The sequence below is a fragment of the Notolabrus celidotus genome, chromosome 8 (genome assembly GCF_009762535.1).
Source record: "Notolabrus celidotus isolate fNotCel1 chromosome 8, fNotCel1.pri, whole genome shotgun sequence".
NCBI lineage: Eukaryota > Metazoa > Chordata > Actinopteri > Labriformes > Labridae > Notolabrus > Notolabrus celidotus.
The window spans coordinates 28307094-28331738 of NC_048279.1; the positions used below are offsets into that span (position 1 = coordinate 28307094).

The 24645-nt window shown below is 39.0% G+C and overlaps 1 protein-coding gene across 7 annotated transcripts in view; it reads right to left on the reverse strand.

Annotated features, from left to right (window-relative positions):
- The window catches only part of lingo2 (leucine rich repeat and Ig domain containing 2), a 257875-nt gene that overhangs the window by 12138 nt on the left and 221092 nt on the right, over positions 1-24645 (reverse strand). The window contains exon 1 of one of the 7 annotated variants that reach the window (XM_034689168.1): positions 6981-7057. The exons of the other annotated variants lie outside the window; for them this stretch is intronic. The gene's annotated coding sequence lies outside the window, so the exon portion shown is untranslated. Of the gene's footprint in view, positions 1-6980; positions 7058-24645 lie in introns of those variants that run through there. 7 annotated transcript variants of the gene reach the window in all.

Consider the following 24645-nt stretch of genomic DNA (forward strand, 5'->3'; position numbering starts at 1 on the left):
CACAACAAGTGCAGCCATGGCAACAATACAAATGTGAAGCACAAAGTTAGAGGGACGTCAGAAATGGAGGACACATATCACAATGAAACAGATGAGGAGAGGAGAGTTGAACACAAATTGCTATCACAATGGATGTACTAAGGAGCAACATTGAGCTGTGCGACTACCCTATCATTCACCATGTTTGTTTACTCTTAAGTTCTGTTTAGCGAGAATTTGTAAGGTTTCAAGTTCAGTGAGTTTGGGCTCACTACTCTGTTAGTGTGTGTGCTGTGTTTCATATTGTTGTACTCCACACACTATCAGAACAAATCTGTTCATCTGTCTCCATTTGTTGCAGTGTGGAGTCTCTCTCAATTACTTTTAAGACTTTCAAGATTTGTAAATCTTTTAGTGTGGACACGGCTTAAGTAGGATGATGAGTACATGCAATCTGGTGACAATAGAGTTTAACAAAAGAGGAAATGAGCAATTGAAGAGTTAAAACTCTGTTATGAAAATGCATTAAATTACCTCGGTTGTGGCAAATTCTTCCCTCCAACTTTTGATTTTTCATGAGTTGAACAAAATAATAATTCAAATAATAAGTGCTGCTGTTGAAAATGTAGTTCGGTTTTTTTATGGCAGAAAGAAAAGTTTTCAGCAAACACCAAACTTAGCACTAAAACCAGAGAAAAGCATAAATCATTTGTGTAGTTTTTCACTTGGTTTGTCAGTTTTTATGACTTTTGTGTCAAAATGTTGTGACAGCGCAGTCCATAAATAATATTGTGCTAAAAAGTCTTGCAGCCTGAATCTATTTGAAGAGGTTAATTTCAAACGGAAAGAGCGACAATTACTTATTCATTCATTCTCTTTTATGAGAAATCAACAATTAAGGTCTTTAAATTGAGTTCACATCCTGTGGGATTCTTTTGCTTGGCAACAGACAATCCGAACCCCGGCAGCACAGAACAACAACCGTACAAAGGAATATATTCTGATTTTAGATACAGCACATACAGAATACAAGCCTACTCTGACTTACAGTAACCAGAGACTCCACAGAAACATAGCAGCGTGTTTTAATGTAATTGGAGCAAATTGAATCAAGCAATCAAGGGTCAGTTTTCTCATCAGTGTCTCTCCCCCTGATGGGCAGAGTGGACACCCACTATGCATGTTTGATTTCAAATTATTCAACAACTAATTAGCCCAACAGCTCCAGTATGAAGTGGATTTAATTATGCAAAACGATAAATTAAATCTCTCAATAGTAGCCCTTAGTGTGCAGGAAGTTGGCCTGTTAAACTGCAACATGATATTGGCAGCAGAGGGTCTGGTTTGATGTAATGAGATCTGACTTGAACATATAGGATGCATCTTGAGAAATGAATTTGTAAAATCTGGATACTGGTGAAAAAAAATGTGTGTTTTGAATTTGTTTGAATGCGGCTTTAGAAGCATGAAACCTGTCCATGCGTTACAAGATTATATAAGCCATCAGTTTGAGGGAAAACATGAAAATCAAAGTTGCCATAATACGGTTTTCACGCACTAGCAATGACACTGTTTGTCACTGGTCGATTTTGTAACCTCTGCATTCTGTTTATGCTCAGCCTCTTAAGCTGTAATCCTGGCAAACTATTGGTTGTAAACATTTTGCTACGGCTTTCATCCGAGGGGTAAGTTTGCACACCCTGAGCGCTCACAAGGCACTTCTTATTTTGCCCAAGTAGTTTGAGGATTTAGATAACAACTTGGCCTCTGTGCAATCAACCAATAAAAAGCCACTTGTGAAATTGGCCTGCCTCTATCTCCTCTAGAAAGGTTTTCAGACTGTGTTTGATGTGGCCCCCAGGCACTGATCATCGCACATAATGTGATTCCTCTTCACACAGAAAAAGCCTCCCTGCGTTTATGGTGGATGGTGGGAGACAGTTACTTTCTTTACCCAGCAATTATCAACACCCCTTAAAAAGCATAATCAAAGCGTCAAGTTTTTGATATTTTGACTTGGGAGACGGCTCAGTTGGAGGAAGAGACTCTTTGAAAAGCTGGGGAAAAGGAGCAAAAATTAACTCTCAAAGCCGCAGAGGCACGGGGCTGTGTGAGGAATAAAGCCATAATGAAAGCAGCATTATGTGTAATCATGCAGGCACAGAATGTGCTACATACTGGGTGCAGCAGTTATACAGCCAGCTCTCTTTTACATTAGCATCTGACATGCCTGCTCTCATGTCAATGGGTCCAAATCATCAAAATGTAGTGCTTTATAATGAAAATGAATAAGAAGGTGAGTATTTCAGTGTGAAAAAGGACATTTTAACACAATATGCTTCAATGCTATTCAAGTACATTTTAAAACCATGTCACCACTTTTTGAAATGTACGGCTTGCTAGCTTGTGATAAACATCACTGTTATTCAGTAATTGCAGCCTCTGTGGTAAGTAGATGGTTAATTCTTGCAGAGGGGATTCATAAGGACAGTGTTTGATGTCTTAATTTCCAGGATAACTACAAAATAACCGTACATCCTCACATGGGTCATTGCAAGGCAAAGTTATTAAATCATCATTTTATTTTAATGAGGCTTATATCTTGTAATGATGCTACCCTAAAGGAATGATGTTATTAACTTGCAGGTTGGTTCGCAGTCAGAGTGTGCAATTAACCCACCTTTTTTTCTTTCTTTCAAGAGAGCATCAGCAAGTAATCAAATGGGATCATAATGAGAGGGAAGAGACTGCGATGCTCTTTGCCTGATCCATTATTGAAAGGTTCTTTGTAAAGGGCAGCCAGGCTTTAAGGTGAGCCTGCCAACATGCAAAATGACACAGTACTCCTTTAATGAACCACTGTCAATAGACTTCTCATGCAGCTGAATGCAGCTGCAGGATGTGACCCGGGTTTACAAACTCTGTGCACATCCATGTTTCCTATCAAAAACAATTAACAACAGGAGACAGCGATAGTTCTAGTTGTTGAAGCAGAAAAGAAGGAAAACATAAGAAAACAGCAGCAAACATTGATTATCCCTTACACACACACACACACACACAGATGGTTCTGATGATAATTGTTCCATTTTCACAACAGATTTCATAAATTGGATTCAGTGTGGCAAACTGTAGAATTCATTAAAGCCCGCTGCAAGAGAAACATGATCACAGTCACATGACTGAGGGGTTTGGGACCCAGAGCCCTGAACAGTGAGGATCAACAGCCTGAGGGCAATAATAGGCTTCCATGCACAAATTGTCCTTCTGCTTGGCTTGCAGAGCGAAGTCAAAAGCTCAATTAAACTGTGTTAATTAGAGATAAACTTGGTGGATTGAGTCAGTTGTGTCTGATAACCCTTTGGTTTGGAAAAGAGTAAAAACAGTTGCTTCAAACGGTCCGATTTGGATACCTCCCACAAAAAAGCCTCCTAAAATAGATAGTTGATTCTGTGTTTAATCGATTGAAACGTCTGAACTCTGGAGACAAAAAGAGGGAAAAATAAGGTAACCAAATGTTTAGAATTAATAAATATAAAATGCCAAAAATTAGAGCAGACTACATAAGGTCTGGCTGGCTCTGAACTTTAATTTCATTAGATTTACAAAGTGACCTGAAAGAGAAAAATCTACCAATGTGTCTGCTCATTAGAGAGCAATGTGTCATGTATTAAGAGTTTCATTGTGGGGCACTTTATGAGCTTATTACCCAGCTTTCTTAACAATGAGCCAACTATGATAAATACTTGATCCTGATTGGTCAAAACCGCTTGACAATGGACTAACAGAGTTTTTCCAATAGCATTAGATGACAACTTTGGATTAATGGTTGAAGGCTGACCGATCAACAGCAGAGAAAAAAGACAAGAAATGAGAAGATAGCAAAGGAGTCAAGTGGAAGAGACACTGACCAAATTGAAAGAAACAGACATGAAGCAACAAACCGCAACACGGTCTGGGCTTTGGCAGAGTTACAGGAATGGTTGAGTGAGAAGAAAATGCCAACAGAAAAATGATAGAGGAGGACCTCATACAAGTGCTGCTGTTATTTTCTACATCTGTTAAGAACACCAGTGGAAAAGACTCATCTGCTTCCTGTCAGGGCTAACTTTACTAATGCATCCAATCCTTTAGTTTGATATTGAGGTGATAATGCTGCTTTATTGTGAACAATGTTAGGAGGTCAAAGTACTCTCCAGAGAGAATACTGCTTTACTTCACTATGACGACAACCTGCAGGGCAGAAACTTGATCCTACAATAACACCAAGTCATCTACATGGTGCTAATGACCAAAGGTATAATATTACGAACGTTCTCTTAATCAGGCTTGGAACATTAGACTTCTTCTTATTGGATTAAAATAATCTATAGCTTCATACGGAGACACTGTCGCTAAGTGTTCTATGTTGACTTTAATTCATTTTTAAAGAGAAAAATCTAAAGTTATCCGGGAGGTTGATTCATCAATCAGACTGCAGATCATCTTATTGGAAGAGTAAGAAAGGAAGAGTCTTGATAAGTTCCTGTTTCAGCTGGAGAGAGACGGGAAATATAGGGAGTGCAGAGGAGGGGGGGGGGGGACATGCAGCATGTGGTCGAGGCTGGAAGTCAAACCAGCGACTGCAGGGACGATGACTATAGCCTTTGTACTGGGGGTGCTTGCTGAAACCACCAGGCCAATGGCGCCCCATTGCAGTAATTTAGAACATTAGCTGGACCCTAACCAAGCAGCATCTTGATGTGTTGTACAGTTAATATGGAAGCAAAAGAAACTGCAGTTACTCAAGTGTCTTTAAGAAGCTGTCTGAAAAGCTGACAAATCTTTATAAGGTCCCATTTTAAGAAAGCCATTTTTTTTAAATTGGGCTTTTTCACCTTTATTTGATGAGATAGCTGAAGAGAGACAGGAAATGTGGGGAGCAGAGAGTTGGGGAAGACATGCAGCAAATGGTCAAAGCCGGGAGTTGAACTGGCAACCTCTGTGACAAGGACTATAGCCTCTGTATGGCGCACCTAGACTGCAAGGCCAGCAGGGCCCCAAGAAACCCATTTATATAACGGAAATTAACATTATTACAGCCTGATACAGAAAACAGATTTGGACTCTTTAGCTTGATTAATTATTCTTCAAAACTGTAGAGTGGGTGATTTTTCAAGACTGTTTTGAGTCTATCAAGGCAAAGAGTTTGGCAAATTATCTTAAAAAGGGACTAGACAGATTTGTCTGACAGGCGGTCGTGTTGTAGCCATTTGCCAGGCAGCTTAAGGCGCGCCTCTTTATTATGTGATGTTCTAAGGGAGACAGGTAAACATTGCTGTTGCTTTAAACATTAATATTTCCCTTCAGTAATGACAGTAAGACAATACAGCCATTAACCAATGTAACAAGCAATATGTGTAGATAATGTAAACAGATCTGTCACTACATGCATCCTGGACAGAAGGTAGATTAATAACCTATACTACACATGTGCTATGTAACATAGATTGGATTGCACTAGCACTAAATATAACATGTAGCTCATTGGGCTACTCTATCTGCATCAAGTAGAAAATCAATAAGTGCACTGGAAACCAGAGTCCCTGTCATCCTAACATTGTACCAACACTTATATGGATGAGGGCTCGGTATTATCAATGGATTTTAATAACAAATCACCTGTGACTGTGCCTTTAAGATAAATGTTGTTGTGGAGCACAAAGTGTGTTTCAGATTTACGAATTTTCATTTCACATTCCAGGAGCTGCAGCGGTGTTAAAGCAGTGACGCCTAGAGGGATTTTCTTTTTCCACCTGCTGCCTCCACAGAGAGATTAGCCCAACAACAGCACCCCTGAAGCTGCACTCCAAGCTGTGTCTTGCTCATGGGTACCACCAGCAAGCTTGCGTACACACACGCCAACAGAGAGCCTTGAACCTGCGTGCTGCAGGTGTTTGAGAACTGCTCCGTAAATTATGCAGACTTACTGCCAGAGACAGGTAAAGTAAGGATAAGAGTCAGACATAAAATGAAGAAAGAAGCTGCTTTAGTCTCCTTCCCCTTAATCTTCTTCCTCCTTTAATGACTTCATCGTAAACTTGCATAACCAGCAAGACTGACTCAAATTTTTGTCACTGATCTCTTATAGTTTCACTGACCTAGACGGTATTTAAATCAGCCGCACGTCTAAAGAGCATTTTTAAAAGGGTAAGCAGATCCTCGAGTGAATTTCCTCCTTCTCCAGCTTTGAACTGAGAAGCCTCGTGAGATAAATTGTGTGGACTGATTAAAATGCATCTGCAGCATTCGTTAACACATTGTGTGGGCTCCTGAGAGCTCTTGTGGTTTTGCTTCTTGCCCCCACCCCTCCCTGTCTGGACGGCCTACATCAGGTCTGAGTCAGGTGGTGTTTCATTGGCGTGGTGACTCAACCTCAGGGATGGTTAAAGGTGATTGCGAACCCCTTTACCGCTACTCCTACACACATCAATCATGCCTATAGTTACATCTTTTCATAAAATCTAAGTATACCATATCAAATATACAACCGATACAAAAGCCTGTGTGCTGCATGGCTAAAAAAAGACAAAGCAACCATAGCAACAATCAGCCATAATAAAGGAAGACGTGAACTGCTGACTCCCTAAATGCCTGTGGCGAAAAATTCTGAAAACAACAAACAGTATTACTGCAGCATAATGAAAGCGTCATGCTTCCTATTGCCAAAAGTGCATCAGCTCAGGCCAAACACTGTGCTGAGAGGATGCTTTTTCACTTCGACAGTGAGGTTCTTGTGGTCAATATGATACAAAAGACCCCATGTTCATTAAGAGAGCAATAAATCAGCATTTTGCATAAGTTTGGGGATACATCAACAAAGCAAATGTTGTCATTTCTGCCTGAAAAATCCTTCTGCACAAACACTCCTGTCTTCAGTACAGCCATCAGAGACCACTGCAAAATTCCCACTTTGACACAAAGACAAACGCAAAGATACAAATTTAACAAACTCAACATACCCATTCTTCTCCGTGATGTCCCAGCAGTGTTTCTGCACACTTGGCAGGAAATCTTGTACAAATATCTGCGAGACATCTCTCCATGTCTTTCCTCTAAATCAAAATGGATTCACAACTCCTTGTTCTAAGTCTCATTCTCTGGTGCTATTATTTCCCACTGCCCCTGTGATGTTGTTTCCTCTGTCTCCCCTCTCTGTGTCTCCTCCTTGTTTCATTTTCTCTCTCCTCACCCAATCACCACATCTGGCCTCTGACCTCACAGCTCAATGTCATTATACTCCTTTCAATTCTGCAGCTTGTAGCGCCTTAGAGACGACAATGTCGCCTTTAGTCGTCCTTAATAAAAGCCCTCGGTAAGTGCACTTGTGTTTTTCAAACGCATATAGTCTCAGTTAAGTTCTGACGTGAGGCGTTTGGTGGGAGTAAAAGAAAGAAAGGTTTAAAGAAAGGATACGGATATCGTTTTTCTTCACACTGGCATTTGAAACAGTCAGAGGTAATGGTGTATTGATTGACTACAGTGAATCTATGGCATGTTAACACCCATCAGTCAAATGAGCTTCTTAAACAAAGAACACATTGTAGATATTGACATTTATGCATGCTGATTTTTTGACCTAAAAAAGGGATTGAAGAACATTTTTTTTTATGTTTCCTCTTAATGTCTAATCAATCCCTATTTCAGAATTTGAACTTGTGACTGTATTACCAATAAGATTAGTGATCTCAGCGTCCATGGATGAACAATGTGACATTAGTTTGCTAAGTGTGGCTAACGTTTGCAAAGCTAACACCAACACCCTTCAGTCCTTCTTGAAGTAAATCAAAAATGTAACGTCCCTGCCTGTTAATCTGTTAACACAGATGTGAACTTTGATAACATTAATCCGTTATCTATTCAAAATTAGCAGAAGTTAACATTAACATTAACACCTATTGAAAGTCTAATGGTCCTCCTTCCAGCTGCAACTTAAAGGGTCCCCACAGTCCAAGTCCAGTATAAGATGAAATCCAAACACATTTTATCCATAAAGATCTACAGAATACGTCAAATCTACCAAGGCCATAAGCTCTTGTTCAAGCTGTAAGAGCAGGGTTTGGATACTCCTTCTTTCTTACATAAACAAATTGAGTATCTGTAAACTCAGTGCACATTCATTGTCAGGTCAAATAACAAGGCTGTTGTAAATATGTCATGATGGGTTTTAGATGATATCTCAGTATAAACGTTGCTCATGCTAATGTTACTGCTACAGGAAGCACGGCAATGCATAACATGGCTTTCAGAACGCATTTAACACACAGATTTGGTCTTAAGAAGGCAAAATGCTCATGTAACTTTGCTGATGGCTCAAGTAAACACTTAATTTACACAGAGCATTGTCTTAAGGCCTCACTCTCTAATCATGACCCCAAGGCCATAAGCTCTTGTTCAAGCTGTAAGAGCAGGGTTTGGATACTCCTTCTTTCTTACATAAACAAATTGAGTATCTGTAAACTCAGTGCACATTCATTGTCAGTAAGTGGAACACTGGTGCCATGTAGTGGCAACAAGTTTTAACATCTTTCACAAATTCTCGTCCATCATGTCCGTCATTACATCATACCGATGAGTCAGCAGTGTGATGACTTTTAACGTGACAATTATGACGTTAAAGAAAACTGAAGTTAGAGTAGGTTTAAGGTTTCAATGATCATTTTTAAAATATATTGATACAAAAATGAATGCCAATAACGATCAATTAACGGATTAATGGATTTGTGCCCAGCTTCGAGCCCTGGGTAGTGGTGTGCAGCTGTGCTACAGCTTAGACACAACATATGGCCGACATTTCGGGACTACAATAATTGAAATATTAGTTATTCATAGTCAATAGCTAACTAGTACCAACCAGTAATTCTGGTGCTGACTGATGTGAGGGTGACAACTCCATGTGCACATCTCTACTACAGGAACAACCATTTCATTTTGGCTGCTTTCTTGTTTTTTTCTTTATTCTCTTCTATAATGTTTCATATTAGTCCATCTGCAACCTTTAGATGTATAAGTTTAACTATTAAAAATTGGAAAAAGTAGAAATTATGCAGATTTTTGTGCTGTTTGTGGAGATAGACGGCTCAACTTCCCCTGTTGATCTGAAACAATACTGGAGACTATGAAGCAAAGCAAACAGTCACAAATTTAATTCCACAAGACCTCCCTGCGCCAATGTTTCTGGTTAAGTACATACATTAGTTTCAGGTCAAATAACAAGGCTGTTGTAAATATGTCATGATGGGTTTTAGATGATATCTCAGTATAAACGTTGCTCATGCTAATGTTACTGCTACAGGAAGCACGGCAATGCATAACATGGCTTTCAGAACGCATTTAACACACAGATTTGGTCTTAAGAAGGCAAAATGCTCATGTAACTTTGCTGATGGCTCAAGTAAACACTTTACACAGAGCATTGTCTTAAGGCCTCACTCTCTAATCATGACCCCAGGGAATTTACACAACAGGGCTAATCTGCTAGCCCTGCAGCTGAAGATAGAGCGTTTACAAAGGGTTAATGAAGTATCAGGGGACAACTCAAAACAGGCATGCCAGTGATTTTGACCGTTTTTATAGCTTGCTGTTATCAGCCATCCTATATGGCTCTCCCATGGGATTATGGTCCATACAAGGATCACAAAGCCTTATTGGATATTGATCAGGTCACTTGGTGCAGTTGTTGCAGGACAACAGCAACAAAATGAAAAAAGAATACAGCAGTTGACCGAAGATAACGTCCAGAATGACCCTCCTGCTGATTCTTGGCGATAGTGGTTGGGTCATTATTGCATTTTTGGGGCTCCATGCTGTTCTTGTTCACTCCAAACACCATGGGAAAGGTCTCTGAAGCTTGAGTAATGTTTATAATATGAATGAGATAGTTTGTCATCATATTGACCCCCTTTGTTCATGTCAGGTAAGCCTTCATCAAATAAGTCAATTAAATTCCTGCTTGTGCAGACGTAGACACACTCCTTGAATAATGTTTGGGGTTGCTAGGTCGTAGGGGGAGAGAAGTGTGTAAATTGTATGTAGTCGTGGATTGTGAATGTGTGTTTGGATTCATAGATGACCTGGCAACTTTGGTATCTTCAGACAAAAACACAAACCATATGCATCCATGTATATGCAGTTCTTATAGAGAGATTGTAGGAGTTTCTTTGGAGAACAAGCAAACAGGAGAGGGCGGGAGATGGCCTTGAAATGCAAGTGAAACCCGGTAGGGAAAAAGATAGTGTTGGTAGGCATGCAGGTGTGTAAATGGAGCACTTGTGGTATCAGTATTTTCATACCATTCAAATAAAAATAAACGGCAGCCTACTGGATAGATAACAGATCTAATAATGGGCAAACCTTCGATCCATGCAACATACTCACGCTCATTTTAAGACCATCTTTTCGGGCTTGCCATCTTTGAACATTATAGTTTAGATTCATATTTGTTGGCTGTTTAACAGTTGTTTCATAACTCTACTGCACTGAAAACTGTTCTCTTAAAAAAAGAATCATAACTCTGCCTCAGTTCTCGGTTAATTTGTCCTACTTTAAACAACTTTGTTCATCATGTTTATATCTTTCACCCCCCGGTTGTTGTAGCATTGAGTGACAGTTGGCCTCAGTCATGAAGAGTAAACTCACAGTTAAGTGGCGCCGTCTGTTGCGCCAATACTGGCAATTAATTACTAAACCTTAGGCAATCTCCCTGTTTTCAGATTTAATTTGAGGAAAATAACTATCACATATACGGGTAAATACAGTAAATCAGAAGACAACAAACAAATTAGTAATTAGTAATCAGACTACGTTAGAGCTTTCTGTAATAGCTGAGTTTTGTCAACAACCAAATGCAGCATCGGTCACAGTTGAGTTGGTAGTCTGATTTATAATCCATAAAAACATACTGTTTCTGAAATAAGTCAAGCCAAAATAAATGTATTTCCAAAGCACGTGAAAAAAAAAAAGTGAGCTTAAAAAGTATTTTGTGAACAAGGTCAGATTATGGTAGAGTACAGAAAATAATAACGTCAAATCTATTGAACAACATAAATAAAATATATTATATAATATACATTATACAATGAAAAAATAGTTCCCTGCATTCCCTGTCATGATGATGTAGAATATTGTATAGCAGACGAAAACAATAGTTTAAATTTGATAAGGCCAATAATCTAATCACTTAAAATCTTTAATTAAAAATGTAACATTTTCAACTAAAAGCTGTTATCATCATCTGACTCCAGCTGAAGGGATTTTTTAAGGTCTATAGTTTGGATTAATCAGTTTATAGCTGATTAAAGTGAAAGATCGTGTCAGGCAATTAAACATGTCACAAAGAGCTCTACAGAATCATAAGAAGCGTTGTATGTGTGTGAAAAAAGTTTTTTAAAATATTTGTGCTGAGTTGTTTTTCACGGATTGTATTGTGTGAACAGCACTGCATGTTGCACTACTGCCGAAGGCGACATTTTCCCATGAGTATAATTAAGTTTATCTTATCTTCACTGGTTTATGAAATTGATCATGTGACAAGCATTATCAGAGACAAAGGATGTCATTCTTTTTAAGTAAGAAGGAAGCGCAGGAACTCCAATTTAATTTAACTACCAATCCATCTATATAAAAAAAGCTTATCTCTATTGCTCATGAGTCACTATAATCTCTGATCTGATTTCTCTTGATTCACATTTATGTGCATCTGAACAAGCTGCCTTTAAATGTGTCATACATTCTGCAGTCTGTATGTAAAATCTACAAAACCGCTTCACTACAGCAGTGCGTGACACGGTTTATTTTTTTCCACAGCTCTCATGTCAGTTCAATATATTGCCTCCAAGACAGAAGCCATATTTATCCAAACAACAAAACAAACCCTTCATCTATATTTAGTTGTACGATTAATTATCCTACCATGATGCTTTCACATTTTACACTCTGAATAATTCATGAGCAGAGGCCTGGGTGGTCTCCATGTATCTTTCACACACCTCTCATTTGGAATCATGTTAGGGGGGCAAGACGTGGGAGTGAAATAAAAACAAAACAACAAAATAAAAAAACAGGGGATTTTGAATTTGAATACTCATCTGTCAGAGCTGCTTGTCAAAGACAATAGCCACAGGCTGCGTTCAGTCAAACGTGCGTGAGCAGGATTGTGTTTGCATAGCCGGCGGGTTGCTCAGGTAATGTCACTACTTCAACAATGTTGACTTGTGAGAACAGTACAAAACAATGTAGCTAGAATTTAATCAAAATAAACATGTTCAAGTTTAATTAAATTGCATTCTCTGTTGCAAATTGCCTCTAGTACAAACAGTGGAATAAGATTACCAAACACAGTTCAAGAAACTTTGTGAAAGCTCAAATTGGAGAAGTTTGTGGAAGTTAAATACAGTAAAGAAAAGGAAGTCAGATGTGTTTAATTTCTTTTGTTTCAAAGTGTCTGAGCTCGGGTTTCATACAAATAGTCTTTCTCAGGTGGCTGTCTTCCTCGTGGTAAACTGAAACACATTTCCTGCTCCATTGGCTCCCTCGGGTGCTGGGTAAAAAAGGTGGGGGAACACCCTTGGTACTAATCGCTGAACCTCACTCAGTCCCACCAGGATCTCACAGAGTTGTTTTGTGCTTACAGCAAGCAAAGTGACTTTATTTTTCTGCTTTTTTCATTATGTAAAATATTAAATATTTGGCATCATATATATAAAACTATTCATATATATGTATGTGTATATCTATGCATATAACCATACAGTATGTTAAAACCAAACATGCAAACAGAACATTAAAAAGTCACTCACAGTCAATGTCAAAGCTTGCACGACGGTTATGTGTCACAAATAGTCACACAAAGAGCCTCTTCTTTTTCTCACTTCTTTCTTTTTTTCAGCTCCACTCTCTTTCATGTTTCATTGAAGTTGCTTGCTGACTTAAAGAGGAGCAGTGAGAAAATATTTGGATCCATGCAAGGACTCCAAAGCTCACCACACAGCAGCACTTTAACTAACAATGGCCCTGAGTGATTGGTTTAAATAGAAGGACTGGCATAGTAAGGGATGCTGATATTTGAACAGGAGGTCTGCTAAGGCGAGGCATTCAAGATAGCTGCACGGCTCCAATATTTGGTTTGTACTTCTAACTGATGTTTTTAATTTCTTAGTTAGATTGGATCATTAAAACAAACAGAACTGTGACTGATGGAACAATGAAAAGTCCCCCTGAAGGACAAATGTGTTTCCTAAGGGTAGAATGTGAAGGTGAAACTTGAATGCCTTGTGTGTGGAGTAAACATAAAATAAATTGATTGATGCATCGGATTGATCCAAATCGGTGAAGTTGTGATGTTAAAGCAGAAGGTTATCAGAGCAAACAGAGCGTTGAGAGATAAATACCAAGCGAAACATCCTAACACAACAAGAGAGAAATAAAGACAACAAGAAATTTTGCTCAACTGTGATAATATGCTGACATAATAAATCTAAAGCCCGTTATTTTTGAAATGAACATGCTAAACTGAGAGATAGAGGTACCACAGATTGAAAGAATCAGACAATACCACAGTATACTAATGATGGAAAGTCTATAAGGTGTTTACTATGGCTGCCTCTCTGTTTCCTGTACCACTCTGCCTGAGAAAACAGTACAAATCTCACACAGCATCATAACTGAGGAACAAGCAGGGGGGCAATTAAGATCATTTGCATTTAAATGCTAACATAGAGGAGTTGTGCACTACAACAACTACCAGGTTGCATCTGTGAGCGAGCCTCTGGGACTGCTTTCTTTACACTGACAGTCATACAGTATACACTGTACTGCAATCCTTCCACTTAAAAGTGGAGGCACAGCACAGCGATGTCTTTTTAAAAAATATATACATGTGTATCACATTTAATTCTGAAATTCAAATGATTTGTGTAAAAAAATGAGTGTCCTGTGGCGTCTGTTGACATTAAAAAATAAATCTGTACATCATGAAGTTATAAAAATCACCATTCATTAGTGCTATGTTGCTGTCTTTGTATTGTCAAATGTTGTTGTGAAGGTATGTACATGTGCTGCCTCACTTAAGAAAAAATAAGGAAAGAAGGAAAAACAAAAATACTTGTATTCAAGGGGAAGTATATGCAGTTCTTCTTGAAAAAGGACTAAGAAATATTCAAATATTAAAATACACATATATGTCGATGAAATTATGGCTGCTGTGGCAGTCAGGCATCATTTGAGGTGTGAACGAACAATGTGTGTTATCTTTATTTTCTATCAGCTTCTAGCGCTTGTTTGTAGGTGTTGCTTGTCCTGTTTTCTTTTGTTTAAATGTTTATTTATTTGTCTTTTTTGTCTCATTTGTTTGTTTGTTACAGTGTATATATATGTATAATGGAAAATCTAAATAAAAAAAATTATATATATATATATATATATATCTATATATATATATATATATATATATATATATATATATATATATAAATCATTGTAGAAACCACAATGTGAGTATCCATAGTAATCACACAGTAGCAGCTGGGACAATAACTGCAAACTAAGATCGCAAAGCGTGTTGATGCTATTTTTAGGAGAACAGATTCTCAGACGGGACATTTTGCATAACAGTCTCATCTGCATTAAGGCAGGAGTACTTTTTTAAAGCACAAATGCATGCTTTTTTACAGAGTTCTTGAAGATGTATCTGTATTCAACAGTAGATTTTACTATCATAGGCCTATGTGCCAGTCATATGTTGTGTCTATGCTGCAGCTGCAGTTACTTAGGCCATAATGCTGCTCCGCTATATGGACGTAAACAAGCACAGACCACCAATGGCATGTCGTAGCGTAGTGTGGTAGGAGGCTGTGTCTGGTTAACTGAACACAGCATACAATGCTTAACAACCATGGACATGTGGAAATCAATCTGCAGGGAGGACCAAAGACTGGTGGTGCTAGCTCTGCTAATGTTAGACACACTCAGGAAACCAATTTAACACGGTTAGTTTGTTTTTGGGAAAGAACTGACAATTTACAAAGTTTTATGATCAGCTTAGTACAAGTTTCAGTCATAAACCATTAGAATGAAACAGAGGGATTCAAGATGTAGTCTGTGTTTTTTGTGTGGGTAATAAAAAATAACAATCTGCAAAAATTGGATTCATTTCTTTAAATCAAATAATATCAGTTTTGATGTCAACAGTCCAGAGCTTGTGGGGCTATTCCATCAAAATATCACTTAAATGCTTCCTAACTTCATGTTGCATTTGAAAAACATCTGCAGGATAGTCACAACGATGTTCCTAACAAAGCAGAAGGAATCATTTTAAATTCATCCAGCAGCAGAGGAGCGCAGATCATTTGCTGCCCCAATTCTCTAGATGAGACTTAGAGGCAAACAGCTCAACAAGCACTTATCTAAACATTGATGCTTTGTGCTGTTCCTTTGACTTCTCACAACCACTTCTCCACATTAAAAGTTTGTTGCCACCTGGAGACCCGGGGCGGATTTCATCACGGGCCTGTTTCTGGAGATAAGCCCCGAACAAAACTCCAGAACCTTTAGCGAACAAATCATTAACACGGCCGTTTCTCATGGCACTTCACCGATTCCCTCCGTCATTTTTTAAAGCATCCTGCACACTGTCGGTGTCTTCTTAACTTAATGACTATCTTGACTGCTTCCAGGTAAGTGATTGGGTAGTGTATAATCTTTTAAGAGGGTGGAAAGGTAACGCTGAGAGGCGGGAACGGCTAATAATGTTTTATTATGAAAACAGATTAAACTAATCTTTGGATTAATCAGTTGCTCTATGGACTTCCACTCTAAAATCTTATTATACTCCTCTCACAACACCACGGCATTACTGTGTGTTGAGAAACACTTTGAGTTTTCAAAATGCTGTCTGCTTTCTTTAAATCGAGACCATTCTTCGTACAGTTTTTGGGGACGTTCACATATGACAAGCCTTGTATGTGATGCACCATATTTGAGGCGTGAAAGCTTTTATGCTGACGACTAAGACACACTAGAATTTGAAGGATGCAGTTTTCAGGGTAAACTGCTGCTGAGGAAGGACAAGGTTCCTGAGTTCAGGGCTTATCGGCCATGGCTGCTGTTTTATAAAGGCCGCTACACTTTCCAGCCTCTGTCTAGCCAACCCTTACTACATCTGACAGTCCATCCGCTGACAATAAAAGTGTTCCCCACACTCACTTCATGTAGACCCGTTGACTCCCAACGCATAAACAGATTCTGAAGTAACAGAGACACACGGACAGATTCTCACTTGAGATATTCAGCTCATTTCTTGCACTCTGGCAATATTTGGATTGCAAGAAACTTCAATCATTGACCTCTGAACAAATCCAGCAAGCCTCCAAACAGCTCAGAAATATGTCACTGACCCAACGTAGTGATGAATTTGGCCTCTCTTTGCACTGTGATTTAAGGGCCAAGTGCTGAGGGCAAGTGTTCCTGAGATGAGGAAAAGTTCGCTCTCTCTCACTGTGAGTGTGTTTCTCTCTTACAAAACACTGCAAAAACATATTCAACAAACTATCATCAGTCATTTTTTTTCAGCACTAGTCTTCAATGGTAAATCTTGAACTTTATAACTTTAAATGTACTGTGAAAACACAAAGATAATACAATATAAAAGCAGAGAACATACAAATATACTGCAAATGACTGTATTTTCAATTGCTGTACATGCTTCACAGTTTGCAGGCTGGGCTTTGACCTGGAAGTTGAACAGCATGAATACATAGAAGGAAGCTGGGCAGCAACAAAACTAATAAATTCATAAATGAATAAGTCAGAGAGATAACGTGCATCCTATTTGTGCTAAAAGGAAAGCTCAAAATATGTACAATAGGTGTCCATGTTTTACCAATCACCATACAACCTTGGGACGACTTGGGACCCCGCCAATCCAAAAATGTACACATTTCTTAGTAATTTAAAAAGTCCATTGTAACTTTTTTGCTTTTTTGGAAGGCATCTAATAACCCCCCCATCAGTGTCTTGCGACCCCCACTTTAGGAATCACTACTGTAGAGGACAGGCTGTAACCATCTCTGAATGGTACAATGGAGGCTTGGTCAACCTTGGACTTATACTAAGTTAAATGGCCTTAATTATCTCACCTCAGTGAGAGGAGATTATGAACTAAAAGGTCACTAATGTAATCAGGGGTCGTCTTTTATCGGATTAATATCACTTTACAATGCTCTCAGAATAACTCACTAAAAGATCAAGAAAGCCAAAACCACGGCAGTGTGGGAACATCAGTCAGATGCTTGGCTGACAAGATTTGCAGAGTCAAAGTTTTTGCAATTATTTTATTAGGAGGTGAAGATATCTACAGAATGAGCTCCAGTTTGTGTCACTTTAACTATCTAAGCATGTAAAACGCTTCTTCAAATGTAAAGGAGTCTTCAATGATTTGATTTTATCACTGACCCAGTTCCAACTGTTTTCATTCAGACTTCAGAGTGTCTGGCCACAAAAACTCCTGCCAAAGACAGCACTACTTGTTCCAAGGTGCCTCTTTGGGTTGCTTCTGAGGACACTGTGTCAGTGTGGTAAAAAAAAAAAAAGAGAAAAAGTGCAGGGGAAAAGGTTATTGCTTCCAATCTGGCAGGGGGAAAAAGCAAACATGATGACTCTAAGCTAGAGGGCACTACTGTGGCCTAATTATAGTCCAGATGGTCTGAATAGGTAGGACTTCCAACAATTAATTACTGCATGTCCATGTGCCACGCATGGCCAGTATTTTTCCAAAAGGGTAAGCAAACAAAATTGCATTTCTTGTTGAATTTAATTATTGAGATTTGTCTGCAGTTGCCTGTAAAATAGACATTTTGTATGGATTATTTAAATACATCCAGTCTTTATGTTTAGGCAGCTCAAAAAACACCTTTACTGCTTTGAAATATTTGTTTTTCATATAGTGGGATAATTTTCCTTGCAAAACACATTGAAACAGAAGACTTACAGTGACATTTTACGACCCTGTTCATTAAAACTCTGAATGTGGCAGACTTTGGTAAAGATGACGGAAAGAGATTATGTGATATGTTTCATATGTTTGCTGCAAAGTACACATGGCTAACTGATCATGCTCCAAAGTTTAGATCTCCATTTCTTTCACAGACATTAAAGTGTCTTCTGGGAAGATTAATGTGATTTACAAGCTGGGGGTTACTTTCAATTTTAGGAACCTGAACCACGAAACCACACTGGTTCAAAGGGCAGAGAAAAAAAAAAGCTCTTGCATCTCCTGTCAGATGCCTGGCCAGTCAGAGGCGGAAAGGTTCATCCTTCACTTCAGATAGAGTTGGACAACGTCTTCTTCCAGCAATATGAAGATGATGTGTGGGTTGTTCTTGGCCACCGGCTACCGTCTTTTCTGTGTGACAATTAATTTGATATATATCATGGATGACAAAGCCCATGGGCCCCATTATGGCACCCAGGTTATTCATGGGTCTTGTGAAGACACTTCAAACCTGTCTTCCTTCTGCAGACACAGAACATTCTGCTCTAATAAGAGAAAAGAGCTGCATGCGTCTTCCTGTAGAGGAGTTGATTCTTTATCAGGCAGAATAATGTTGGGTGCACTTTTAAGGGGGCTGAGTTCAATGTAGGACGAAGAGGAAGGGGGCATTATGGAAATTAGTTGTAATTACAGAGGAGAGAGTCAAAACAGCACAACAATGCACAATCAAGGAGGTTTGTGTGATCAGAGCGTCAGAGGTGCGAGTGGGACAACAATCTGTATCTAACAATGGGGAAACACAAAGGACTTTTTTTTTCTGTTAGTGTTGAGTAACATGCTTTGAAGTGGTACATTTTGTTCACAGGGCGTGTTGGAGCTATGATAATGACTCTTCAGAGGTACAAAGACCTGGTAACAAATGTCTCCTGTTGTTGTATACCAAGGACATTTGGCCCGATGCAGCAGAGACTGTTTTCATTCCACAATGAAACTGCTTTGAAATGTTTTCAACATCCTATAGATGATTTGTTGATCAGGAACTACCACTGAGGTCATGAGAATATGGTATCATCACTGCAGGCACAAACATGTGTTGTGCAGCTGAGTATATCAAAGTATACTGACCATTTTTTACCAATTCTCCAAAGAGAGTCAAACTTCTGCTCACTATGAACGTGTTACTTCTTTAAGTTGCATGCATTCAAATATGATGAAGTTATAAAGACAGCTTTGGATATGAAATGCAATGCTTTGAAATATCCCACTGCATGATAAGTGTGTGCAGCTCTTTTAGAAACTCAAAACCCATGACTAGCTGCCGGTTCGGGCTCCTTTTGTCTTCCGTTAATGCAAGTGAAAGCAATAATTCATATGAGAAGATTTAAGGAGCCCTGATGTCTAATGCATTCAGGCTTGCTCACACCCCATGGCCTTCACTTTTGTGTTTCCTCAGTGATGCTGTGATAATTCACTTTCACCATAAGAGATCTTTCTTCTTTTTTCGCTCCGTCACTCAAACAAAAGGCTCGACTTGACTCATCAAATTCTCAAGGTGTAGCCGAAAGCAATTACAGAGCCTCTGAGTAGAAGAGCTATAGCCAAGGCCTCCTTCTCCTCAGCCCCTAATAAAGGCTCGCCTTACAAACAAGATGAATCATGCTCCTCTTTTCCTTAAGCCTCAGCACTTTGCAGAAACCTCTCAGACGAGCATTGTGTGCTCATTACATGTACACCTCACAGCTGAAAACAATAATAGCCAAGATTCCTGCACCGTTTTAGCGGGAGGAAGATTAAGCCTAAAGTGCGGCTCTGTTGGAAGCACCAGGTATAAAATGCCCCAGCAAGAATCTCTGTCTCCCTCTGAGCTCTCCTGGTACATCATCAGAAAAGTTCAGGAGAAATAAGGCTGATTTCCACTCATGATAATGACACAAAGTTGCAGGTTAAAAGGGATTTGTTTGTGTTGTGATTGGGGATTCAGGTAGGGTAGATGCATTCATTACCCACTGTTCCATGCTGCAGCGTCCGATTACTCATATGCTCATGTGGAGCAGATGAGTAATGGGACAATAGGCTTGGTGGCACACACTAAAGTCCTGCACTAAGATAGATGCAGCTCAGTGAGGCAACACGGACACACACAAGCTGTCCCAAATTTCCACAAAGGGCATCTGGCGTCACGATGTTTCTGTAAAGTTTGGTGGCACTGGTGCTGGTTTTATGGGATGACATGGATTTAGTCCCATCTGCGTAGGAGGCAAAAATAATCATTTGTCTGAAGACAGACGCAATCTCAGCGTGGTGCACATTGACTATTTCAGGCAGCAAGGGGAACATTTCAAAATCCCACTCTAAGTATTTCAGATTATGAAAGCTTTATTACATATATTGTGTGTTATATAAAACATAGACACTGGGCATTATCCCACCCTATGCATCTTTAGTCTATAGGATGTTTCTAGCAATCAAGTGAAGGAAGACGTGTTCACTCTGATGATAATACTAAATTAATAAATAAATCAAACTTAATTAATTCAAGAGGATTACACAAAATGACTGCAGATATGACTCCATCTGCCTCCCCTTTCCCCCTCTCCAGTTGGAGATTATCAATCCACAAATTAATCCACTCAAGGTATTGTGCCGATATGAGTAATGCTGCAATATAAATATCAAATGGAAATGCAGATCTCAAAGAAATCAACCTTAGTGACCCAGATGGATAAGAGAGAGAAGTCGACTTAATGATAAAAGTTTGAAGTTGTCTTACCACAGCCTTTCAGAGAGAAGTCTGGTGATACAGCTGTGCTGAAGAAAGAGCAAACCAAGCCAAAAACAAACAAACAATCCATTTAAAAGCAGAGTCCACATCCTCATCCTTGGTGTTTTTCTCAAGTAATCACTCCAGAGTATCACAGCTGTTAGAATTTACACATGAACAACTGGCTGGACACTAAAAGGAAGAGTTAGGTCTTTGTTATTTCTTGTTATCTCAAATTTCCAAAGCGGAGTCCGTTAAACTTTGTGAACACTATCTACTGCTTGCAGAACACAGACAAAGACGATTCAATAGGTCTGTTTGTCTGCTAATGCAATGTGAGGCTGCTAGCTAGTTACCTAGTCTGTTTAATTAACCCCCAGAGGTTCACAGAGAGCAGTGGCTGCTATCTGGATAGGCCTACTGGGCTCAATCAAGACCACAAACTGAACATTGTATATGGCATAAAAGTGTTGTAGTAAACACATTCTCTTCCCTCTGCTGAACCCCAGGGAGCTTTTAATCAAACCACAGTGCACACATGATGGTGCCTTCTCGCAGAATGAAGAGGAGAAAGGAGAGAAAAGACAGAGGAGTGAATGAACTTGCAGGCTCCTGCCCTTTTAACCGAACTCCGCAGTGACATTTGAGCTCTGACGCTCTCTGCGGAGTCTGTTTTGCCAAGCGATGGGAAGAAATCACAATATATTGTCTGGAATCATGCTTTGTCTCTAATTATGTGCCTCACCTTGCATGGGTTAGTTTCTCACAGAGGAGAGAGTTAGCATAATGTAATCAGGGTAATTTAATTGATTTATGTTTTGTCATTCTACACAAAATGTGATCATTAGCAATCTGCTGTAATGTAGCAGTTCTTCCATTCACTGTGTTACGCACGTTATGAGAGTAATCTGTTCAAACTGTGTTTTTCTTTGCACATGATGAGCACGATGCTACTGTTGACGCTTATAATGTGCAGTTTCTTCTCTGCTGTAATTCACAAATTTTGTGAAAGGAGGATTAAATTTGTTATTTGCATGGTGTGTTCAGGGACCACTGTGCCATTTTATGTGTGCCAGGAAATTCAGACCTGGATAAAAGGGTTTTAAAATCCAAAATTACATGATTGCCTTAGAGGAAGTAAAAAACTTATTACTCTTGTAAAAATGGAAATTTGTAGGGAATTTGCCCCTGTAGGAAAAAAATAATCCCTTATTTTTATTGAGAATTCTTCCACACAAAATTTTGACTGATAAATAAAATATGTTTTCATTAAATGACTTTTCAGTGGCATCTGACTTCTTTATCTGATATTTAGGAATCAAACAGGGAGACAACATATGGCAAGTTTGGGGTACTAGCTTGTTCTGAGGTTGCAGCTCCTGCTACACAGGAGAGAGAAGACTAAAAATAGGCTGCCAAAAAAACACAATCTCCCTGGTAACTTGTGGTAAAGTTTAAAAGAACAGGCAGCTGGGGGAAGACAATAGAGACCCAATCATATCACCAGAGCAGAACATTTATCATCTGTCCAGTCTTTCTCCTAAATCACCACAAGGTCTTGCCCCCGAATTACCCCGGACACGGCCAGAAAATAAATAATTAAAAGCCCGTTTTGTGATGTGAGGTTCCTGAATGATGAACGATGACGCCGGGATGTGCAACACTCAGAGCCAAGTTCTGGAGACCTTCAACACTTGGTGGGGGTGGGTGGTGACGAGTTCACAGGTAACGGTATTATGGATGCTGACTGAGAGGATGACTAAGAGAGAAATAATCTCCACACAAACATGAAATCAATAGACTTTTAGGGCTGTCAAAAGATTAATCTTTTGAATTGCAATTAACCGTTTGATTATCCAGTCAACTCGTGATTAATTGCAAATGGATTGCATATTGTTTTTTTTTTTTTAAATACACCTTAAAGAGCTACTTTCTATGTTTTTGATGCCCATATCAAAATGGGAGTGGACAGATATGCTTGCTTCATGTTGATGAAAGTCTATCATTGTAACAATCCAAAGAAATGACAAATACTGTTCAGAAAATGTTCCAGGATAACCTTAAAGAATATGCCAATAGCAGAACATGGCAAACTTAATCCCAACAAGCAACAACACATTGACATACATTACTTAGTAACACTCACACAAAGTAGTGTACAACTATACACTTGTAAAGGTTAATGAAACATCCAGTTTTTTTAAGCAGCTCAACACAAAACAATGGACCTCAGGTATCATCGCCACAGACACTTTGAAAAACAAGTACATTGGTCAGTTGAACTTTCCACCACTCAAAGATCCTTTCCTGGATCCTACATAGGAAACTTTAAGAGAAATGTATGGGGTAGAGAGAAGGGGGCTGACATGCAGTGTCACAAGACTGCAAGTTGAACCGGCCACCGCCAAACACAAGGCCAATCCGGCACACCTTTGTTGTTTAGAAGTGTTTTTTAAATTCAATATTGGCTGCTAAAGTTGACAATATAAATTGATGTGACACAATAATTCCACACACATATGATAAAGTAATGTATCTAAACTGTGGGGAAAATTGCAGGTTTGTCTATCAACTTGTCTTTGGATTTGATATTTTATTCGTAGCCCTTTCATGATCTTTTCCTGATTGTCTTTCACATCATCTGACTGTCCCTGTGCTGTTGAATTAAAAAAAATAGCAATATGCAATCCTTTAACAACTTGAATCTCCTTAAAAGATAAAAAAAAGGAATATGGATATGTTTTCCTTGTGAGGCATGAGCAAGTACAGGCTCTGGAATAAATTATCCCCCTGCCACAACACAATCATTGTATCAATGAAGGCACTGAAGTAAAACACTAATAGGTACATTATAAAACACGATATCATCCACAATATAAAAGGACTTCTTCAGCAAACTGTTTATCAGACAACCCCATGTGTGATATGTGATAGTCCTCATTGAGAGTCATATCAGATGTTAGATTAGTCATCTCCTATTTTGAGGGCAAAAGCAGCTATGTCTGTTTCTTTTATCTCCCTCGTGCTGCCTGAGAAATGACCTGCCTATTTCACATAGAAAAAAAAAGATAACAGCGGAACTATCCAAAGTTCAGCATGCTGCCTAAGTCCTTTGTGAGTACACAGAGCTGGTACATCTACTCACTGGGTTTTGAGTAGCCAAAAAGTGACTTGTGTGCGGGCAGAAGAGGTGTTTGTGAAATGGTTTCTTGCTCAAACACTTTAAAAAGACACATCAATTATTCATCTTGTTAGAGAAAAACAACAACAATCACACCTGCAGCTGTGGAAATAACCTATGTAAATGTGTACATTCCTGAAGAGTCATTATATGGCGCCAATGGCAACCTATTATAACCAATTACACCCACATTGACAGACACATTAGGCGAAAACAGAAAATCTGATGTACAACAAACCAAGGAGGCTTCATGCAAATGTTCAGTAAATTCTTCATAAATATAGAGATTAGAACACCTGAAAACTAAATGATGAAATATTGAATAAACCAGAATCATTCAGTTTTATTACAAGCTTTGTTTTCTGAGATCCTCTGAGAGGCATCAGTTTGTAGTCTGTATTCTGGCATGGTTTTGAGGCGACTCCCGCAAGACCTGTTGGACTGTTGGTTGTTGAGACCGTTTTCACTCCTTTCAAATTTGAACATCAAACAAAGATTTTCTCATTTCACTGCTGGAGAGTCTAGGGTCTCAGAGATTTGTCAAAAAGTATGCCAGCTGCAGTTCATAAGCTTAATATTGGAAAATGAAAAGTTATCAGTCAGGGTTCGATTCATGCCACAGGAGTCTCGTCAACATCCCAGAAACCGACAACTTATTATCTCCATCACAACAGGCTCATATTAAATCCATCTTATGAA